The sequence below is a fragment of the Microtus oregoni genome, unplaced genomic scaffold (assembly GCF_018167655.1).
Source record: "Microtus oregoni isolate MIOR12 unplaced genomic scaffold, Mior012 000012F_ref0000307, whole genome shotgun sequence".
Taxonomy (NCBI): domain Eukaryota; kingdom Metazoa; phylum Chordata; class Mammalia; order Rodentia; family Cricetidae; genus Microtus; species Microtus oregoni.
The window spans coordinates 27,842,108-27,863,675 of NW_024543071.1; the positions used below are offsets into that span (position 1 = coordinate 27,842,108).

General features: G+C 46.4%; 1 protein-coding gene across 6 annotated transcripts in view; it reads left to right on the forward strand.

Moving 5' to 3' along the window:
- The first annotated feature begins 18,190 nt into the window (after positions 1-18,190).
- Positions 18,191-21,568, forward strand: part of Sgms1 (sphingomyelin synthase 1) — a 261,385-nt gene continuing 258,007 nt past the window's right edge. For 3 of the 6 annotated variants that reach the window (XM_041661108.1, XM_041661114.1, XM_041661113.1), the window contains exon 1: positions 19,549-19,664. The gene's annotated coding sequence lies outside the window, so the exon portion shown is untranslated. Of the gene's footprint in view, positions 18,323-19,548; positions 19,665-20,054; positions 20,369-21,568 lie in introns of those variants that run through there. The other 3 variants (XM_041661109.1, XM_041661111.1, XM_041661110.1) reach the window with 3 other exon arrangements.

The window sequence follows — 21,568 nt, forward strand, 5'->3', positions numbered from 1 at the left end:
TTTTTACACCCAAAGGCAATCAGTAATGTGACCTATGCACTTTGTCATGACGATGGCACACAGGACATAAATTATTAATCCTACATAGCATTTGATTCATTTCAATCATTCCTGTCTGCGATGGTATAATAAATTAGCAAGAAGTCTGCCAATTTTTGATGTATTCACAAAACGTGAAAACTGTGTATAAATCAGCAAAGCTACTCCCGTATTATTTCTGTCATCAACAAAAGAAATGACACTGTGGCAGTTGCTGGGTGTGTTTTTATGCAAAACTGATATGAGAGGCAGATTTTAAAGCACATAACTTTTTTTTCTCAATATATGTAAGTCATTTTATTAAAAAAAATCCAGGACAGAAGAATGAAGTTTCAAAAGTTATTTATTTTGTCTCCTGGCATGGTGGAAATGGTAGGAAATAATGAATAGAATTGTGTGGTGGCCTGTTAAATTTCCAACTGTACCACTGTTTCCCCATGTTCCCTCCCTCCCGCACACATCACAAATGTACTAAATATATAATGAAATGAATGTGACCTTTCTTGGATTTGTTTTGATGATTGGGTTTTATTAATTTTATTAGCAGATAGCTAATGTTTTGATGATTGGGTTTTATTAGCTATCTGCTAATAAAAATTATACTACCAGACACAGTACCTAGATGGGGAAGGGCCATCACTGGGAGCTATGCCTTTGAAGGTTATACCTAGTGCCTGGTCCCTCCCTTTCTCTATGCTTTTTGGCTGCCATAAAGGATGCTGAGCTGTTCTACCCAGATCTCCATGGGATGAGGCTTCTGCTTCTGTCCCTGTGACCCAAACCCCGATTTTGAAATCAAGCAGCAGAGCAGTGACTGGAGGAACCAAAGAATAACAGCTTGTGCAAAACCCAAAGGGGGCTGTGGTTGCTGAAGAGAAGTAGGAAATGCAGCAGAAACAGGGTTTCAGTTTCCTCAATACACTTGCCAAAGGTGAAAAGAGCAGCCCCTCACCACAGTGAAAATGCGTTTGCCCTGGAGACTGCTTTCCTCGGGATCCAGGAGGAGGTGGGAGCCAGAGGCACTTGGCCCTCATGGCTCTTCTGCATCATAGACAACTTGCTTTGTGTTGCTGTCAAACTGGACATTCTTCACACTCTGTATTCCCCATATACACATTCTTCACACTCTATAGTCACCATATACACATTCTTCACACTCTATATTCACCATATACACATTCTTCACACTCTGTATTCCCCATATACACATTCTTCACACTCTATATTCACCATATACACACTTGTGGTTTGAATATGGAAAGTATCCCCAGGTGCACATGTTGAGTGCTTGGTCCCCAGCTGCTGTGCTATTTTGGGAGGAAGTGGTGATGTTAGGTGGCAGGGCCTAGCAGGAGGAGGGACATCATCATCACTGGAGGCTTATACTTTGAAGGCTATAAGTGTTCCCCAGTCTCTTTCTTCTCTCTGCTTCCTGGCTGCTATGATGATTGTTGATCTATTCCACCCAGCTCTCCCCATGGGACTGAAACCTCTAAAACCATAAGCTAAAATAAATTATTATTTTGTTGTTTTTGTCTTAGGTATTTTTTTTCATAGCAATGAAAAATTTTTACTGACACAATCTTACTTATTTCTTCATCTGTGAAATGAGGTTCATAGAGCTATGGATAGTTTAAAACAATGTCTATACACAGTAAATTCAATCATCGTACTATTGTACAATGGAAAACTGTCTTTTAGAGAGCATGTACTTTTCAGTTCACACAGTATGTTTAGTATTATTATAGAGACACTGTTGATATGCTCCAAAATTCTTTATCCCCTGCTCAGCTGAAGGTATCATCTTCTTTAAAAAATGGACATGGGGCAGGGGTGGGAGTCAGACCACATGACATATAGTAACTTAAGTTGCTCGGAAGTTTGGTTTGGTGTGTGTGTTTGTTTCCAAGGAAACATGTTTTTCAGTTCAAATCAGAATGTGGGAAAGCCAGAGTTCTGCCTCTGATTTAGATCTCAAGGTGGGACCAAGATCTAAATCTTTTACTCCACATGGCCCATGTGTTACAGCCTTTATTTTTACTGGATGTCAGTGTCTTCATAGCTAAAAATGGGGGGAGGTAGGCTCAGCCTTCACAGTCTCTGTAAAATGCTATTTCCTATGCTAAGAACAAATGTCTCATTCTAGTGACATGAGGTACCCAGAATAAACAGATTCATAGATACCAAAAGTAGACTAGCAGATGCCAGGGACTTAGAATGAGTATAGCATTTCTGTTTGAAATAGGTATTAGTCATGTCCATAAAAATATGAATGTGCTTAATGTATTGAATTTAATACTTTAAAACTGTAAGATTTATGTTATGCATATTTTGTCACAGAGAATGAATTTACCCATACATATACAACTGCTTCCTAGACAGAGCTTTGGGAGCAAGTAAAGTATTTCTGAACTCTATAGTTTGGCCTCAAGAGTTATTTGGTATTCAAAAGAGACTTGTGGTTTATTGATGAAGGTCAAGACATCTCCTTAGTCCTTATTTTGGTTGACATTATGTCTACTTTCTTATCCTCCTAATAGTACATCTCTGCTCAAAACCTCCTGGTTACTTCCTATGTCTTTCAAAGGGACTCAAAGTTCCAGTTTCTGTTACAGATATATGAACAGATTCCTTTAAAATATCACCATGGACACCTTGAGACCTTGCGACAACCCTCATCTACTTCAGGGCAGGGCCCATGAGTCCTACTCAGTTCCATCAAACTTACACAGTTTGAATTTTTATTGTGCTGTGTTTCTTTCTCCCTCTCCTTCCTCCCCCATTAGATATGGTCTCCCTAGATTGACTTAGAGCTTCTAATCTCCTGCCTCAGCCTCTGTAGCATCAAGAGCACAAGGATAGGTCACCATGCTCGGCTAAGGTTTGACAGTGTCCTGCTGATGCTCACCCCCAGTTGACAGGAAATCATTTCATTTTCTCTGTTGCTGTGTGTCCTATTTGCAATTCCCCCTGTGCTGGTAGAGGATTTCCTTGGCTTCTGACAGTTGATGACTAGATGGAACCAGATTTATAAATGAGAAGAAAAATACTTTCCAAATATCCTTCTTGCAATACTCATACAGAGTCCAGTGTAAAAGGGGTGGCGGGCTGTGTTCCTACTGCCCGGCTCCTGGCTGCCTGACTAGCTTACATCTGAAATAATTACACGGAAACTGTATTCATTTAAACACTGCCTGGCCCATTAGTTCTAGCCTCTTATTGGCTAACTCTCACATCTTGATTAACCCATTTTTAATAATCTGTGTAGAACCACGAGGTAGTGGCTTACTGGGAAAGATTCAGCATGTCTGACCAGGAAGCTTCATGGCGGCGGCTCTCTGACCCTGCTTTCTTCCTTCCAGAATTCACTTCCGTATTCTCAGCCTATCTAAGGGCCGCCCTATCAAAGACCAAGGCAGTCTCTTTATTTAACAAATGAAAGTAACACATAGACAGAAGACCCTCCTATATCAGTCAAGCAACAAAGAAAATCCAGTACCCACCAAGAAACTAAAAACCTCTCCTTTACCTCTTTCCTCCTTTAGCTTTCTCATCTCTGTGACAGTGTCTGACACAAGCTAGTTAAGAAGAAAAGTTTGTTTAGCTAACAGTTCAGCGGTTTCAGTCTGTTATGGCAAAGAGGACATGGGTGGAGCAGCTTACACCATGGTGACCAGGAAAGAAAGGAGTGAGAACAGAAGGAGGAGGAGGAGAAGGAAGATGAGTAAGAGGAGGAAGAAAAGGTGAAGGAGGAGGAGGAAGATGAGGAAGAGGAGAATCTCCTCTTTATCCTTTCTGAAGCACCCTTCACAGATGTATTCATGTGTGTGCTTTGCTGGTCCCCTAAGGACTTCTCAGTTGGATCAAGTGTACAACCAAGATTCGCTACCACTCCCTCTCTCCTCTACCTGTAGAGTTCAGCCACAGGAAACCTAGCAACAGTGTCCATGACCCCAAGAAGTGTATCCATTTATTTGAGTTCTGTACATAGACTATTGAGTTGACTTCATTCATTTCTCCCCAAATGCCCTATTAGGACCCTTATTCCACAGGTAAGAAAAACAAGGCCCAGATAAGTTACTTCCTCCAAACCCTGTGGCTGGCATGGGAATGTAATGTCAGTACCATCTGGTTAGAGGCCACACACTAATTAACCATCACCCTCAGCTCCTCCAGTTAGGTGTTCATATTTCTGCCCCCATTATAACCATGTAAAGACATCCAGTAAAATACATTATCATTAGTTGACCCCATAGTTTCTAAGTCTTCCAATGACAAAGCAATAAATGTGGTATTTAAAATCTGGTCTACTGTTGGCAAGCACCCCCCAAAATTACTGAGGGAACCAACCACCTGAGACCGTACGGTCCTAATCACTTCTTAAGGGAATTTAATGAATCTAATTGGAAACATCTACTTGATTCCCTCCTGGATTATGTCATAGAAACCTGTGTGAGAAAGGAGCTAAAATCAATAAACGAGAGAGTGGAGTTGAAAAGAGAGAGGCTAGAACACCAGTGCCGTAGGTCAGAAAGAATGCCTTAGAGCAGTTGTGCAACCGATGTCGAAGAGACAATGTACGGTTCAGGTTCACAGAGCACATTTCCCCCTTAAGCAGCTGGTAATCCCAATTACAGAATGTTATGTTTATCAGTGAGCAGTGTGTGGGGCTGGCCTGTTCAAAGGGCCACATTGCAGGCAGATTTCAGGCCCCGCTAAGAATTTAGATGATGGCAGAGCCTTTGCTTAGTCACTCATTTATCCCTCGTGGAGGTGAGTTGAGTTTGAAGAATGAGAAGAACTCTCTCCCCTCTCCATTCCTCCTCCTCCTTTCTTCTCTCCCCACTCTGGACAGTCTTACTCTATAGTCCAGCCTAGTCTTGAGTTCAAAATCCTTCTGCCTCAGCCTCCCGAACGTTGGGATTATGGGTCCGGCTTCCCCCCCCCCCCATCTTTATGTGTAGGATTTTGGTGGGCAGTGAGGGTGGACTGTGGCTGGATATTGGAGCCAGAGTCATTTAATGAGTGGATATCTCTGGTGGGAAAGTGAGAGAGGTGAAGACAGAAGAGAGAAATAGGACCGTGCTGTGTAAAATGGCTTCCACTGGGCACAAGGATAAGAATTTAACATGAGCTGGGTAGGGAGTGGTGGGGGGAAATGGGACACACCACAGGAATTTTTCCTTGCTCCTTCATAGATGATGGATGGCTATAACAATATCTTGTTTCCTTTATTTACAGCTTCACTTTCAGGTTTAATCACCTGTGGCCAGCCACAGTCTAACACTTTAAATGGAAAATTCCAGAAATAAACAATTCATAAGCTTTCAGTTGTGTGCTCTTTTGAACAGCGCAATGGAATCTCACACCTTGTATGCGAATCACGCTGGAGCTGTCTGTCTGCCATTCCTAGGTGCCTCCTGCTTGTGGTCAAGAAACCCTTAGCTGGATCTGTCAAGATGCTTCGGTGGGCTATGAGGCTTGATGACAGGTCAGAAGACCTGTGTTCAATCCTTAGAACCCACATTGTGAAAGAGAACCTAACACACACACACACACACACACACACACACACACACACACACACCATACAAAATAAATAATAATAGATAGATAAGTTTAAAAAAAAAAGCAATCCTTATTTAGAATTGGCCCCAAAGTAGACGTGTTAAGATTCAAAGAAGACGGCAGGTATACAACCCAGAAGAGCGGGTTACTCTGTCAATACTTCCGGGAAATCCAGTTTATCTCAGAACTGGCTACTTACTCCCTGAGGTGTTAGGTATCCAGTGTGATTCTTGCAACCCCACCCTGCGGATAAGTTGGTGATGTTATAGTCCTTCTTTCTGTCACCTCCTGCGGATAAGGTGGTGATGTTATAGTCCTTCTTTCTGTCACCTCCTGCGGAAAAGGTAGTGATGTTATAGTCCTTCTTTCTGTCACCTCCTGCCACATAGCTGCTTTCACTATGTGTGTCCCCACAGTTCCCCCCTTGGTAAGCCTCCACTGCACACCAGAGTTGTGTCTTTGCCTTCCTGACCTCCCCCAGCCTCTTTTACTGATCAGATCCTTTGGTTCCAGCTCTAGTCCTCAACATTATCTTCAAGAGAGAAATATTACCAGGATGGTGGCATTGAGTATCACATTGCAGAGGGTAGGAGGGTGATTCAGAGTATGGGCTGTGGCTGTCAGGGAGTGGAGAAGGAGGCTGGCTGCAAATCTGTAAGCAAATCACATTTATTTATTTTATTTGTGAGTGTGTTGTGTGCATTTGTGTGGGCATGTGTGTCATGGTGGAAGTGTGGAGGCTAGAGGACAGCTTGGGGAAGTTGAATCTCTTCTACGACATGGTGCCTGGGAATCAAACTCAGATTGCCAGGTTTGGCAGCAAGACCGTCTACCAGCTGAGCCATCTCTACAGTCCTCAGTCCCTTTTTAAGGGTTGGTTTGTGAGAAGGATAAGACCTCTGGAAAGAAAAAAAGTTGAAAGGGGCTTAAAATAGTGGGTAAGTTCCCAGAAGGCACAGTGATCACAAGGTTGTCTAGGTTACTCTCATTTTAATCATCCATGCTTAGGGTACACATTACGATGGGTTTGTTTTTCTCATAAATCTTTGGTTGATTATTATTATCCTGGTATGTGTACTCCCAAGAACATGTGTGAAGGGTTAGGAGCTAACTCTGTGGAGTCACTTCTCACCTTCCACCTTTGCGTGGATTCCTGGGATTGAGCTCAAGCCAGCAGCAAGCCCTTTATTCACTGGGCCATCTCACTGACCCCTATGTTGCAATCTCTGTCCTTTTGCTAAGTTTGAAGTCCAAATTATCGCTGGCTAGCTTATTAACTCGTGTGCCCTTTGCTTTCATTAGCGTACAGGGACAATGCCATCAGTATGGTTGGCTGGTGAATTAAAAATGAGCTGGAATTAAAGTGTTTTTTAAGAGTAATTAGAAAGTATGTTGACTGCCTGGAAAAGATGAAAAATCAACTCAGAACAATACAGGTGGAAAACGGCTTTATGCAAGTAAAGTCGTTTATTTATAAAGAAAGGTTTCTTGTTAAAGATGGAAACTGGATGGCAAATTTAACACCAGAGATAAGGAGCAGTTAGCTAGTTTATCAATCAATCATGTATATAGCGATATATGTTTGTTTGAAATGAGACCACATCTTATTCATTACAGTTCCTTCATAAAGCAACAAGTTCTGTTCTTTACTTGCACAAGCAGGCAGTGAATAACAGTCTTGGAATCCCCTGTCAAAGATGCAATTTAGGTCAATGCCAAGATGAGTATGCTTCTCAAGGAGACTGCAGGAGAGACTCCTCACACATGGAACAGTAGTTCTAATAAAATGACCAACATGCCCAAGCAACCAGGCAATGAAATGAGTCAAAGAGGCTCAGTAGAAATTCAAGGAAACATTTGAAAGGTAAGCTTCCGTAAGAACCCAATATACAAACACCAGCTATTCTGATTCCTGAGGCACTTCTAATAGAGGGGCTAGCCACTTAAAGACAGACTTCTCAACCTCATCTACAAGGATTCTAGACTTAATGTCTAACCTGCCCTCTTTGACCCTCCACAGCCTGACTAAGGTTTGACTTACTGGTCTGCGAGGGAGCCTGGATCCAGGGATTCTTCCAAGTCCTCAAGTGATGAGAAGCAGCAGCCAAGGCCATGGCCTTTAAATGTGTGTAGCTTTATAGGTTTGGCAACAATTCCATGACCTCTGATGATTTCCTTTTAAGTGCCACGATTCCCTCTTAGGTAGTGAGTGAATGATAATAACTCTTCAGAAAGCATATACCCAAACCTGGGCTTTCTTGGATGAACGGAGTGAGGATTGCTGAGTGGACGTTTAGCACAGATATTTTTATGTTTATTTTGGTAATTTTAATGTACAGCCAGAGTTTCAAGGCCCTGCTTTGTAGTTATTTAAACCCTGACACATGATATTATCTGTGCTATTGTCAGTAACATAATACCTAGACCAGACAAGAAGGAAGAGATTTACCTTGCGTTATAGTAAGTCCAGACTAAGGGGCCATATGTGATGGTCTTCAGCGGCAGAGTTCTGAAGTGTGCAGGACATCACGTGGCAAGAAATGGTATGCTTATGTATGCACGTCCTCTGGTCTTTCTCCTTCATATAAAGCCACCCCTATTTGACCATGGTGGCTCCCTGCTAATCATCTTACCTGATCCTAATCATTTCCCACATGCCCTATCTCTAAGCGTCATTGACAGATGAGGTTTCCAATATCTTAATCCCTATAGTAGTCATCTTTGTGTTACTATAAGACAATCTGTGAGCTAATCAATTTTGGAAGAAATGTTTATTTTGGTTTGAGGTTTCAGAGGTTAGTTGAGCCCCCGGCATCTGGGTCTGTGGAGATGCAGCTCATTGTAGGTGGAAGTTTCTGTCCTGTCCTCCAGTTCCCAAATAACCAAAACAGAGGCTTAATATTAATTACAAATGCTTGGCCAATAGCTCAGGCTTGCTACTAGCTAACACTTATATTTTAAATTAACCAATATTTCTTTTTTTTTTAATAATTTTTTTTATTAAGAAAAGAAGAAAAAAAACATAAACAAAAAACAAGTTTCCACCTCCTCCCAGCCTCCCATTTCCCTCCCCCTCCTCCCACCCTTCTCCCCCTCCTCCCACCCTTCTACCCCTCCCCCCACTCCTCTCCCCCTCCCTCTCCAGTCCACAGAGCAGTCCAGGTTCCCTGCCCTGTGGTAAGTCCTAGGTCCTCCCCCCTCCGTCCATATCTAGGAAGGTGAACATCCAAACTGGCTAGGCTTCCACAAAGCCAGCACATTAAGTAGGATCAAAACCCCGTGCCATTGTCCTTGGCGTCTCATTAGCCCTCATTGTTCGCCATGTTCAGAGAGTCCGGTTTTATCCCATGCTTTTTCGGTCACAGTCCAGCTGGCCTTGGTGAGCTCCCAGTAGATCAGCTCCACTGTCTCAGTGGGTGGGTGCACGCCTCGTGGTCCCGACTTCTTTGCTCATGTTCTCCCTCCTTCTGCTCCTCATTGGGACCTTGGGAGCTCAGTCCAGTGCTCCAGTGTGGGTCTCTGTCTCTGTCTCCATCCATCACCAGATGAAGGTTCTATGATGATATGCAAGACTTTAAAATGCTAATTAACCCAATTAAAAAATGGGGCACTGAACTGAACAGAGAATTCTCAGCAGAGGAAGTTCAAATGGCCAAAAGACACTTAAAGTCGTGCTCAACTTCCTTAGCAATCAGGGAAATGCAAATCAAAACAACTTTGAGATATCATCTTACACCTGTCAGAATGGCTAAAGTCAAAAACACCAAGGATAACCTTTGCTGGAGAGGCTGTGGAGGAACGGGTACCCTCATCCATTGCTGGTGGGAATGCCATCTTGTGCAACCACTGTGGAAGTCAGTGTTTCGGTTTCTCAGGAAATTCGGGATCAACTTACCCCTGGACCCAGCAATACCACTCCTGGGAATATACCCAAGAGATGCTCTATCATATGACAAAAGCATTTGTTCAACTATGTTCATAGCAGTATTATTTGTAATAGCCAGAACCTGGAAACAACCTAGATGCCCTTCAATGGAAGAATGGATGAAGAAAGTATGGAATATATACACGCTAGAGTACTACGCTGCGGTAAAAAACAATGACTTCTCGAATTTTGCAGGCAAATGGATGGAAATAGAAAACACTATCCTGAGTGAGGTGTCCCAGACCCAAAAAGATGAACTTGGGATGTACTCGCTCATAATTGGTTTCTAGCCATAAATTAGGGCCACGGAGTCTACAATAGGTGAACCTAAAGAAGCTAAGTAAGAAGGTGAACCCAAGGAAAAACATATAGTTATCCTCTTGGCTAAGGGAAGTAGACCCAATTGCCGGGGAGAAAATTAGGATCTTGGGGGTGGGGTGGGATGGGGGTAAGGGGAGATGGGGAGAGAAAAGGTAGAAGGGAAGGAGGGGGGATTTGGGGAATCAGGAGAATTGGGATAAAGGAAAGGTGGATAGGGGAGCACGGAACCACAATTCTTAGTTAAGGGAACCACTTTAGGGTGAGCAAGAGATTTGACCCTAGAGGGGCTCCCAAGTGCCCAACATGAGGTTCCCAGTTAGTTCCTTGGGTAGCTGAGGATTGGGAACCTGAAATGACCCTATCCGAGAGCAATACTGACGAACCAATATTTCTTATCTCTGCTTTGCCACAGGGCATAGTACCTTTTCTCATTACAGCACACCCATCTTGCTTCTCTCTATGTCTGCTCGTGATCTTCTCTCTTCCCTGCTTCCTACCTAGCCTTATCCTGTTTAGCTATTGGCCAGTCAGCTTCTTTATTAAACCAATCAGAGTAATGCATATTCACAGTGTCCAGAAGGATGACAGCCATGCACTCCCTGGCATCTGTGCATGTGGAGAGACTCACTACCACAGCGATGTATGATAGAGGAAGCTCCTCACCACAGGCCAGCTAGAAGCAAGGCCAGTGGGGAAAACTCTGGTCTCACAGTCTCCTTGGAAGACACACCCTTAATGATTTACAACCTCTTACCAGGTCCCACCTCTTGAACCTCCTGACTTCCCACTAGCATCAAGTCAGGAATCGTGCCATTTAGAAATGGGCCCTTGGAAGCAAGTCAAGGTACAACTTACCAGTACTTCATTACTGGAATTAGTCTTAAAATTGCAGGAGGCATACTCAAACCCCAGCTAAACCACAGTGGCTGATAATTGAAGAAACAAGTGAAGCTATCATTTAAATTCTTCTCAGGTTCAGACATGAGCTGTATCTTGCTTACTGTTGCTTATACCTAGTAAATGCAAAGTGTCGGAGAAATGTTAGAAGCTAGACCATTCGTGAGGTGCTTTCAGAAGTCAACTTCCTTTTTCCTTGAAGGGAATACTTAAAAGCTTTAGAAAGAAACAAACATCTGGAGGGCATTAGTGCCCCTTAATTACAGCGCTCCAGGGAAGCATTCTCTCTTGTATCTCTGCTGGGGTAGTAGAGCCCAGCTCTATGCAAATGCTGTATGAGAATGCAAAGAGAACACAGGGATGAGATGGTGCCCCCCATACAATCTTCCCTTGTCCAGACCACTCAATGTTTGTTCTGTTGAAACAATCTTGCTGCCTACTTCATTCTGCCCTCAAACTAAATCCTCCTGCCTCAGCTTCTTAACTACTGGGATTACAGGTGTACTCCACCAGGCCCGTTTGCAAGAGTTTTTACTTAGACTTTAGTTTCTGTTGTTTGACATGTCTTTAGAACAATCACTTAATTTAGTTTATGTATTCATGTGTGTACCTGAGTATATGTAGGTCCACAGTGCATATTAATGAGCCCAGGGACATAAGAAGAGGGCCTTGGATCCTCTCAAATTGGGAGTTACAGGTAGGTGTGAGCCACGATGTGAGTGTTAGGAACTGGTCCTAACCTGGTCCTCTGCAGGAGCAGTAAGAACTCTTAAGTGCTAAGCCATTACTCCAGTTCCCAGAATGCCTTTAGTTTTAGAAAGCCGTAGAAGTAGACTTTCTCCCAATGTTGCTGTTAAGCACAACTAAAACGCCTGGCCATTATGAGTATGACACAAACCCCTGAAGATCCTGAAAGGCAAAAAGAAGGCAGGGGCCATCCATGAACCTTGGAACCCAGGGTTCAACAAGGCAGCGGGTTCCTGAGTTTGTCCTTCTGTCCTATATATTGCAAACCTGGATGTGAAGAGGCCTGCAACTCAAGAATCATGGTAGATCCAGATAAACAAAGCTGCAGCAAAGCCAAAGACCAGAAAGAAAGCAGCAGAGGCCAGCAGCTCCCATAGCAATCTTACAATGTCCGTGTTCTTCAGTGACTCGTCTCTGTTGCTTTAAGATAAAATTATGATACTCTACAGTGATTGATTAAAGTTTGTGAGGCCACAGTTTGTGTGGTCTAGCTAAGCAACCCCCAATGGCTACAAAATTCTGTCATGCCCCCCCGAAGTCCTCTTTCTAATATAGTTAGATTAAATCTCACCCTCTTAATATCTCACAGCAGGTATTAAATTTCCACACATGAACCCAGTCCAGACTGCTTGGATTACCTATTGAACTTACAAAAAATACTGATGTCTGGGTCCTCCTGCTCCAAATCACTTAAATCAGGACCTCCAGGGATGGGTTGATATTCATTAAAATACTTATTTGATTAAAGTCTGTTTCAGTACCACACAGTCAGCTCTGTAAGGGCAGGAATCAGGTAAATGAGCCAGGCATGGTGGTAGCGAATGTCTGTAATTTCAGAATGCTGGGGGTAGGGGACAAGATCAGGAGTCAAGGTCATCCCTGGCTATATAACAATGTGGAGGTTAGCCTGGGCTATACAAGACCCTGGTCTCAAATACTAAAGCCAAAGCTACAAAAGTGAGGCAAGGCAAAAGAAATCTCTTTTTCCTGAACCCACGAAAGGCTGCAGTATCTCCGAGTCCATCCCATCACTCCGGAGCTACATTATCTAGCTGCAGAAGAGATCAGCACAGCGTTGTTCCGAGAGGCACTGTCATAACTTCCGGATTGATGCTTACGATGCCTCTTTCTTTACACCCAATCAACAAACTGAAGTGAAAGAGAAGCTGACAAGGAGGCAAGAGTGACACACATTCTTCCTCGCGCAGAAAGAATGGAAACGGTTTTAAAAGTGGCTTTAGAAAATTAGAGGTGCTCACTGACAGAGGTGCGGAGAGATTTTATGGAAGGAAAAAGCTGCGTCTTTTGACTTAATAAAATGGCCCCTGACCTGCTCTCTCAAGGCTTTTGTGAGCATGGCTCCCTGAATGTTAATGAATAAGATGATGTGGTGAGACACCTAATTCAATAAATTTTCAGTGTTCTTAGGCTTATATTCGCTCTGCCTGATCCCCTCCTCTGTACCTTGGTTTCCCCCTCCCCAGTCTGCAGCTCTGTTTATAGTGCGAATACAAGAGCTAATGTTTTAAACAATCACTCAAGACATTTTACCTTCTGACATTTTCTAAAAATATTAGCCTCCAGACCCCACTGTGTGAGAAATACACCTATTTTTAGTGACCCTGCTTAATTTCACTTCTACAATACTGACACCCCCTCGTCTATGCTATGCATTTTGGGGAAAACGTCCTGATTTTCTTTAAGAGTTTTTTGTGTGTACGAGTGTTTGCCTGCACCTATGTATGCATACTACATGTGTGCCTGTTATCTGTGGAGGGCAGAAGAGGATGTAGAATTTCTTGGAACTGGAGTCACAGGTGGCTGAGTCATCATGTTGATGCTGGGAATTGAACCCAGGTCCTCAGCAAGAGCTCTTAACCTCTGAGCTATCTCACCAGTCTCGAGATAACATTATGATATCTTTAAAACATTATGTCAGCTTTTTAATTTTTGCTATGAGGAGTATCCCCCCCCCATTCTATCCACATTTCTTTTTAAAAAAATTATTATTTGATTTTTGTGTGTATGGATATTTTGCCCACATATATGTCAGAGCAACATGTGTGTGCCTGGGACCCATAGAAACCAGGAGAGGTGTCATATCCCCTGGAACCGGGGCTATAAATGGCTATGAGTTGCCACTGAGTGCTGGGAATGGAACCCTGTGTCCCTTGGAAGAGCAGCCAGTGCTCTTCACTGCTGAGCCATCTCTCCAGCCCTCTTTCCCCTCTTTCCTTAAAAAAGTGTTTGCAATAACTTTTTGGGGGAGTGAGTGATAGGATGTGATGTATTCAGAATGGCCCCACCCCCCAGGCTCCAGAACTATAGATGAGTGCCATTGTACCTGAGTCACCCTTGGCATGAGTGCACAGTCACGACTTAGGATGGTGGTAAAACTTTATGTCCACAGGGCTTCCAGACTCAGCAGTTAAAAACTCAAGACACAGAATTTCATTAGGGTTTTAAGTAAGTAATAAAATGATAGCATCAGTATGTAGCATGTGGTATCTGACAACCTTGATCGAGGGTAGATATTGGCATGGGGATGATGGATGGACCTTCTGTGGAGAATTGGGACTTCCTGTTTATTGCACACACATGATATTTGATCTTGTGCTCTGTCTGGTACAACTTGACAATGACTGGCTGAATGGATTCAGTATGGACAGCCAATATGAGCTAAGTGACGATCAATTTAAGATCCTAGCTTCTTTTGATTCACTTACTCCATTTTATACACTGCCAAAATAGTATTTTTCAATGCAGGCTGAATCCCCTCCACCTTCTCAGAGGACATACAGCAATGCCTGGATATATGGCTGTCACAGCCAGCAGGGCTATTACTGGCATCTAGTTGGTTAAGGCCATGGATGCTGCTAAACGTCCTATGGTTGACAGGGGAGCTCCTTACAACAGAGTGTCTGGTCCAAATGTCCAGGGCTCAGGCAGAGAAGCCCTGGTCTAGACTGCAGTGCACAGGATTTAGCCACTGTTCTATCAAATTATTCCAGGACAGTTGCTATCTCATTCCTCAAGGTGTCAAATGAAAAGAGAGAACGCGAGTGTATCTTACCCTTTCCACTGACCAAGCCCTGGTGGAAAGAATCCAATACACTCCTCCAATATCTCCTAAGGGAAATGTAGAAACAGTGCCAGCCCTCGACTGCCACGGTTCTCACTGCAGCATGGCCTAGCTATGAGGAGTTTGTTCTGGAACCATATAATTCAGGGGATATTACGTAACTCTCCCCTCCTTTAGCGCTGGAGCTACCTGGGACCCACTTATAAACGCTAGTTAGAGAAGACAATATGCGCCTATCACTCTGTCCAGTGCTTGTACGAGAAGGAAGCTGATTGCTAAATACAACATTCACAATAAATTCAACAATACTTCATGTTTTTATTATGTTCACCTTTAATTGTCTATAAAAATTTTACAGACATATATTTGTATTAAGATCTAATTAATTTTCATAATACCCATGGAAGCGAGGAGGGTGGATTACAGAATTCTCATTTTAAGAGGCAAGAATTAAACCTGCCTGGAGTTACATACTGATTACTCAAGAAGCCAGGAGTGAAGTGGTGGTTTTGGCAGGGGTACCATATCTACCATCCTGGGCAGCACTCTGTAGATGCCATCTATCCATCTGACCCTTGTTAGTCAAGTGTCTTAGTTACCTTTCTGTTGCTATGACACTATGACCAAGGCAGCTTGTAAAAGAAACCACTTAATTGAGGGATGACAAACATAGGGCTGGAGTCCATGACCATAACGGCAGGGACATGGCAACAGGCAGGCGGTCATGGTGCTGGAGCAGTAGTTGAGAGCTTACTGGTTCATAAACAGGAAGCAGAGAGGGAGAAGGAGAGGGAGAGGGGGATCGCTAACAGGGAATAGCATGGGCTTATCGCAGTGACACACTTCCTACAAGATCACACCTCCTAACCCTTCTCAGACAGTTCCACTAACAGAGGACCAATTCAAACATAGGAGTCCATGGGGGCCGTCCTCATTCAAATAACACCAGTCACAAATGTCTACTCTGAAAATCCCTTTAAAATATACATGTGAGATTGGAAAGGTAGAATCCTAGCTAGAGAGGGAAAATATAACAAAGACATTTCCATTCTTTGTATTTATCCTATTTGTGCCAATTTGCAGCACAGAGAAATAAAAACAGAAAAGAGAATAATACGTTATGGTCCAGAAACTATTTACTAAGAGCTATTTTGGTTGACACCCATTTGCTAGATACCCAGAAAGATCAGAGACAATACATATCCATCCTACGGCATTTAACATGTAGGGAAAGATGTTTTGTGTACAGGGAGAAATTGGGCTGCATCCTCCATCTACCCAAGTACGGTCAAATAATCCCAGTTTTTGTTGACTAATAGAAGGAATCAAGAAACAGTAAAGCCAGGAATCTTAGGCGGAGGCACAGGAATGAACTTCGAGGGCAGATTTTTCACATATCTACTCCTTAGGGCACATACTTGGAAGGAGCCTTGTCATAGGCGGCTGGCTCCCCTCCCACAGCATTGATGTTTGAGCCCAGGATGTAGGTTGACCAGATGTATTTAAGGAGACGGGAAGGCCATTAAGCCTTGTTCCTGCTGCTCAGGCTGTGCAGCTCTGGATTCTTGAACAGAGACACATCTCCACGGCTACACACTGACATCCCCTTGATTCTGGAGCATTGTGTGAAGTTTGACTACTGTCTAGTAAGTGGTGGCTGCTACTTTCAGGTCAATGGGATTAAATTCTATTTTCTATTTAGATTATTAATTTTTAAAAACAACCAACTTCGAAGTAGTTACTTGGGCAAGTAAAGCATATGTCTCAGTACTTGTTCTTGGTGTTATTTTAGCATGACACACGGGCTTGGTGGTGTTTCATTTTTGTTAGCTCTTCCAACATTATCTATGCTTGTCCATGTACTTAAGAGGCCTAAATTTTTTTAAATTAATATATTTCTTATAATCAATTTTGTAAGAAAGTTAGGACTTTTTTATTTTTTAAAGAGATATATTGAGAAACCCTGTCTCAAAAAAAATAAAGAGATATATCATTTATGATTGTTTGCCCATCTGCCTGCATGCATGCGATTTTGGTAAGAAAGTTAGGATTCTTTTCTTTCTTAAAGAGATATATCATTTATGATTGTTTGCCTGTCTGCCTGCATGCATGTGTACGTCTTGCATGCTTGGTGCTCTCTGCAGTCAGAAGAGGGCATCAGGATCCCCTGGGGCTGGAATTATAGATGGCTATTAGTTGCAAGGTGGGTGTTGGGAACTGAAGTAGGATCCTCTTCAAGAACAGCAAGTACTCTCAACCGCCAAGTTATCCCTCCAGCTCCCTGGTAAGGTTCTTTGTCACTCAGAGGACTAGAAAGGGAGCATTAAATACTAAATATTTTTTGGTACCAAGAGTGACTTAAAGAACACAATTTAAATGAAAAGGATGTCAACTCTGAAGTGTCTCTTATGACCACACAATTCAGACTTTACTAAATGTTATGGTTTCTCTTTAGATTTTCATGTCTCCTCCCATTTTTTTAACAGCTATGTTAAGTATAGTGTATTTATGTGTGCTTTTTCTCAGAACTATTTCTTGAAATTTTATATGAAAATGCTTTTATACCCTTCCCTTTTCATATGTTATGCATCATCCTAAAATTACACACAGAAGAAATCCGTTTTGTTTTTATTTTATTTTCTACAAAAACGTCTCAAAGACATAGGGGTAAAAGGGAAAACTAGACTGTGACACATTAGTGACTGTCATTGTTCTTCAGACTTCAATTCATTTTTACAAGTGTACATACACACACACACACACACATACACACGCGCGCGCGCGCAGGGGTGCTGGGGATGGATTTAAAAGTCTAGATTCCTTGACCTATCACATTGCAGGGCTTGCTTGGACCTCGGTTACAGCAAGTGCAAAGTAGCACTGCGAACTGCCAGTGGCTGTCCAGCACTTAAGACAGCAAGCCTGCCTTTTATCCTTTAGGAACCAACTGATGTAAATACCCAATGGGGATACTATGACTCTCAGGCACTCCCGTGCTCTTGGCTGAAACTCCACACTGAACTGAATGCCAGTTGTCATTTAAAAGAACCATGTGACAAAGGCACCCTTTCTTAATCTCCCCGAGAAGTGCAGTGGTATAGTGTCCTCGGGTGAAGAGGCCAGAGATGAAGGTGAGGACAAGACTTTAAGTGCCTGCACAGGAAAAAGGCCTCAGTTTGAATCCGTTTGAGGGCAGAGCATGCTGAGCTTTCAGCGTCTTACATGAAAACGAGTCTCTAGGGCTTAGGGAAAGAGGCCATTAGATTCACCTTGAGGAAGTGTTAACCAGATTCCAGTAAGGACCCCACCAGGAGCGTCTCTGATTCCGTAGGTCTAGGTGTGATAGTGAATGTGCCCTTCTAAGGAATCCTCGGGTGATGAGGTTGCGGGTCCAGAGATTTCAGGGACCCCAAGTGACTAACAGCATCACCATCGAACCTGAGGAGCAGCAGGGGAAATGCACGGAGGAGAGCGACGGCGGTCCTGACGTCTTCCGCCACCTCCATCCTCCCTCGCTAGGAATGGGTCAGAACAGGGAAGCAGCAGAAGCGGTACCGGTGCCTGCGCCTTAGGAACGGGAACTCCTTCCAACTTCCGCCCCGGGGGGAAAAGCAGAAGCCGTCTGGCCCAGGAGAGCTGCTCTCCAACTCGTAGCCTTCAGGTTCGGGCTCCAGAGACAGCCCGTCCTCCAGGCGATCGAGGGCCAGCGCAGCGGCACCCAGGCTGTAGCCCCGCGGATGCAGGTGAGGGCGGGGACCCGGGCCTGGTGGGGTGGCGGCGGGACTGGGTCCCTCGCCAGCGGCCCCGCAGGGCGGAAGATGGCTGCCCCGGAGCGCGGCGGACAGTCACGTGTCACGCAGACAGGGCCGCTCCCGGTCCCCCCCCCCCCCCCATACCCTCCCCGTCCACAGACCTGACCCCCGCGGGCAGCGCAATCAGGGCGACCTGTGTCACCGCAGCACGCGCGGGCGGGCCCAGAAGGCCGGGTACCCGGGAAGGCTGCTGTCCCTGCTGCGCGATCCGGGTCCCGGTACTGGGTTCCGCTGTGCGAGCAGGAGGAAATCTGCGGGAGACCCGCTCCCCGTGGGGCCATTGGGCATGCGCAGTGCTCCGGCTCTGGTGCGGCGCTCTCCAGGTTTTCGCCGCAGCTCCGAGCGGCGGCAGGAGGTGGGGCCCGGCCGGACTAGGCGGCCCGGTGCGCCGAGACTGCTAGGAGCCCTCCGGCGCCTCCGAGCTGCCTGGCGCTGCGTGATTTAGGAAGCCGGCATACTCCTGATTTTGGGGGGAAGATGGGAGTGTAAGGATTAGAGCTTTGGGAAATGTTCCCAAGAGTTTGAGGACCATTCATTTTTAAATGATCACTCATGAGTCAGTCACCAGTGTCGCTCTCTTGGGCTTGGTGGGGAAGAAAATCCCAGTGTACTTCGCAAACTGCTGTCCCCGAGGGTAGTTTCTCGAAGGCTGAGTTTGAGTCCCCAGCTCTTTGGCCGGCTGTAGCCGCACAAATCTCGGGCTGGCTCCTAATTGGGCTTCTGATCCCGGAGGATGAAATCAGCCATCTGGGCCCTTGTCGCCATGTGGGGGATGCGCTCACCTCTCCAGTTCCCGTTGCTTGAAACGAAAAGGACAAGGACCTACCCCCCCCCCCGCCCCCCCTAGCACCCAATCCCTCCGTGCACGTCCCAGGGCTCGTTGTCCTGCGGGACTCCACTGGGTCCCCGGTCGAGCGTCCACGGTCCCCGCCCCCCGGCCGCCGGGAACACCCGGAGGAACGGACCGGCGTCGCGCGGGAAGCCGACCCGGCTTCGCCGCGGACTGGGCATGCTCGGCAGCCGGAGGCTCCAAGTCGGAAGCCTTCTTGCCAGCTCCGCAGCGGCCCGGCCGGGGCAGCGGCGGCGGACTGCCGGCTGGACAGGAGCGGGGAGGGCCGGTGCGGACGGGCTGTTCTTCTCGGGAGCCTAGCACTCGGGCGGGAGGGCGCGATCGGTGCGGAGCCCGCACGCTGCCCTGCCCCGGATTTCGTTCCGCGGCTGGGAGCTCTACGCGTGGAAAAGAATTCCGGCGGCTGCGACGACTCGCGTGCAAGTGAGTCGCGGGGCGGGGGCGGAGGGCCGGCCTCCGGGTCGCGGGCGGCTGGATCTGACCCGAGTCTCGCGGGCCCGGCCTGACCTCGGCGGACGGCAGGCGGGCAGCCGGGGCGAGGGGGCGTGAGCGCAGCCCGCGCGGTGTCGCGCGCGTCCCTGGCCGGCTGTCCCCCCGCGGCCGCTCGTGGGGGTGGGCGCGGGGGAGCGCTCTGGCGGCCACGATCCCGGCTCCGAGGGGGCGGGCCGCCGGCGGGGCTCCCCCGCCAACTTGGGCGGGGAGGAAGGCGGAGGCGTCAGTGGGCACCTTTCCGAGGTGCTGCGTGCGGGCTGGAAGGCTGCCTGGTGTCATATTGGGGCGAGTGGACTGTGGCGGAGCCCGAGAACCCAGAGCCGAGGACCTTTGGAGCGCCAGCCAGCCGGAGGTCCGGCAGTGTTCAGGGGTGGACCCCCAAATCGCAGCCCCACCCCCACAGCCCGGGCGGCGGAGTGACAGTTGGTACCTCCTGGTCTGATTGCAGCTGGCTAGGCGCCCGCGGCTTTGGGATTCCCTTCAGCACGGCCCCTTGATGACCCCCAACGACATAACAGGTGGGACCCTCTGCCCGGAGGAGCGAGCCCCTCCTCCCCAGGCGGCGTAACAGCCCCAGGATCACTCGCCGGTGCTCCGAGACCCCGCGTATCCCCGCAGCGTGGGGGTGTTAAAGGGTAAGGCCTGTAGGGGCATCAGCGTCGCTCTGGTCGCGGTTCGCCCAGCGAATGAGGGGTCTGCGTGGTCGTAGGCGACTTGTCAAGGGCACATCAGCGGCAGCAGTGGCTGCCTCTGCCCGCGTCTTAACCCACACTGGGGCTATCATCCTTCGGTGGTCCCGGTGCTCTTGTTCAGCTAACGGATTCATCCTGGCGCGTTCTGCTTAATGCTTGATCCCTTTTGACTGTAGCGAGTAACTGTCAGGGTGAAGGATGCTTGTGGTCCTGGGGAGCTGAGAGAATCCGGGCAGGTGCTTCTTGGATGTTGCATTTCACCTTCAGAACAGGACAGAGTTCAGCGGAACACACTTAGAAAAAGACAGAAGGCTGGTTTCTGACGGGAAGTTTATTTTCTGTGTTCTGAGGCCTGCCTTCTGTCATAGCTCCCCCGAAATTTACCGTCTTCAGACTGGCGGTGTTTCTGGTTGGCTATCTGGCTGTGTAAGTGGTGGATGCCTGTCATTCTGTGCTGCCAACTTCCCATGCCTTCTGGCACTGGGGGCTGAATATCAGCAGGGGTGGGGGGCTGAGGGAGCAGAAAGGAGTGAGATTGATGAGGTAGGATTCTGGAGGAAGTTGTCTTGGGAGGCAGTTTGGGTCTGGGAGGCAGGGGAAAGGACTTCTGGGCCAGGTGTTTCATTGGTCAATGGTAGGTGTCCATGGAAGAAGCCAGCCGGAGTTGGGTGACGATGTGGTCATTTTTTTTTTTTTAAAGGGAAGTCCAGGGAGGTTTGGTGATTCAGCAGGTGGCATGTTTCCAGCTCCAAAGCCTTGCCTTGGTGGAGCAAGCAGGCGAGCAAGCTGCAGAGCCTATGCCCGCTGCTGGCCGTGCCTAGCTGTGGAGAAACTCCAGGATCGGCTTCTTAGGCACAGCCGAAGTCTCTTGCCCTGTCTCGCCCCGTTTCCTTCCGAATGCCCTGGTTCTTTGGGTTTCCTTAATGTTCCTCTTAAGCTATCAGGCACATTTTAAAGCCTCTGCATCGCAGACTTGCTGGGTGGCAGGAGGTGGCTCTCACTACAGTGAGAACCCCCTTCCGTTTCTGCTTCAGAGACCAGACATTTTTATTGTTAGTAAACACACATCATTATTTTTTTGCCACTTGTCACGACATTGAACTATTTCAAATATCAGGGAACTTAAAAGAAACTAATAATCCA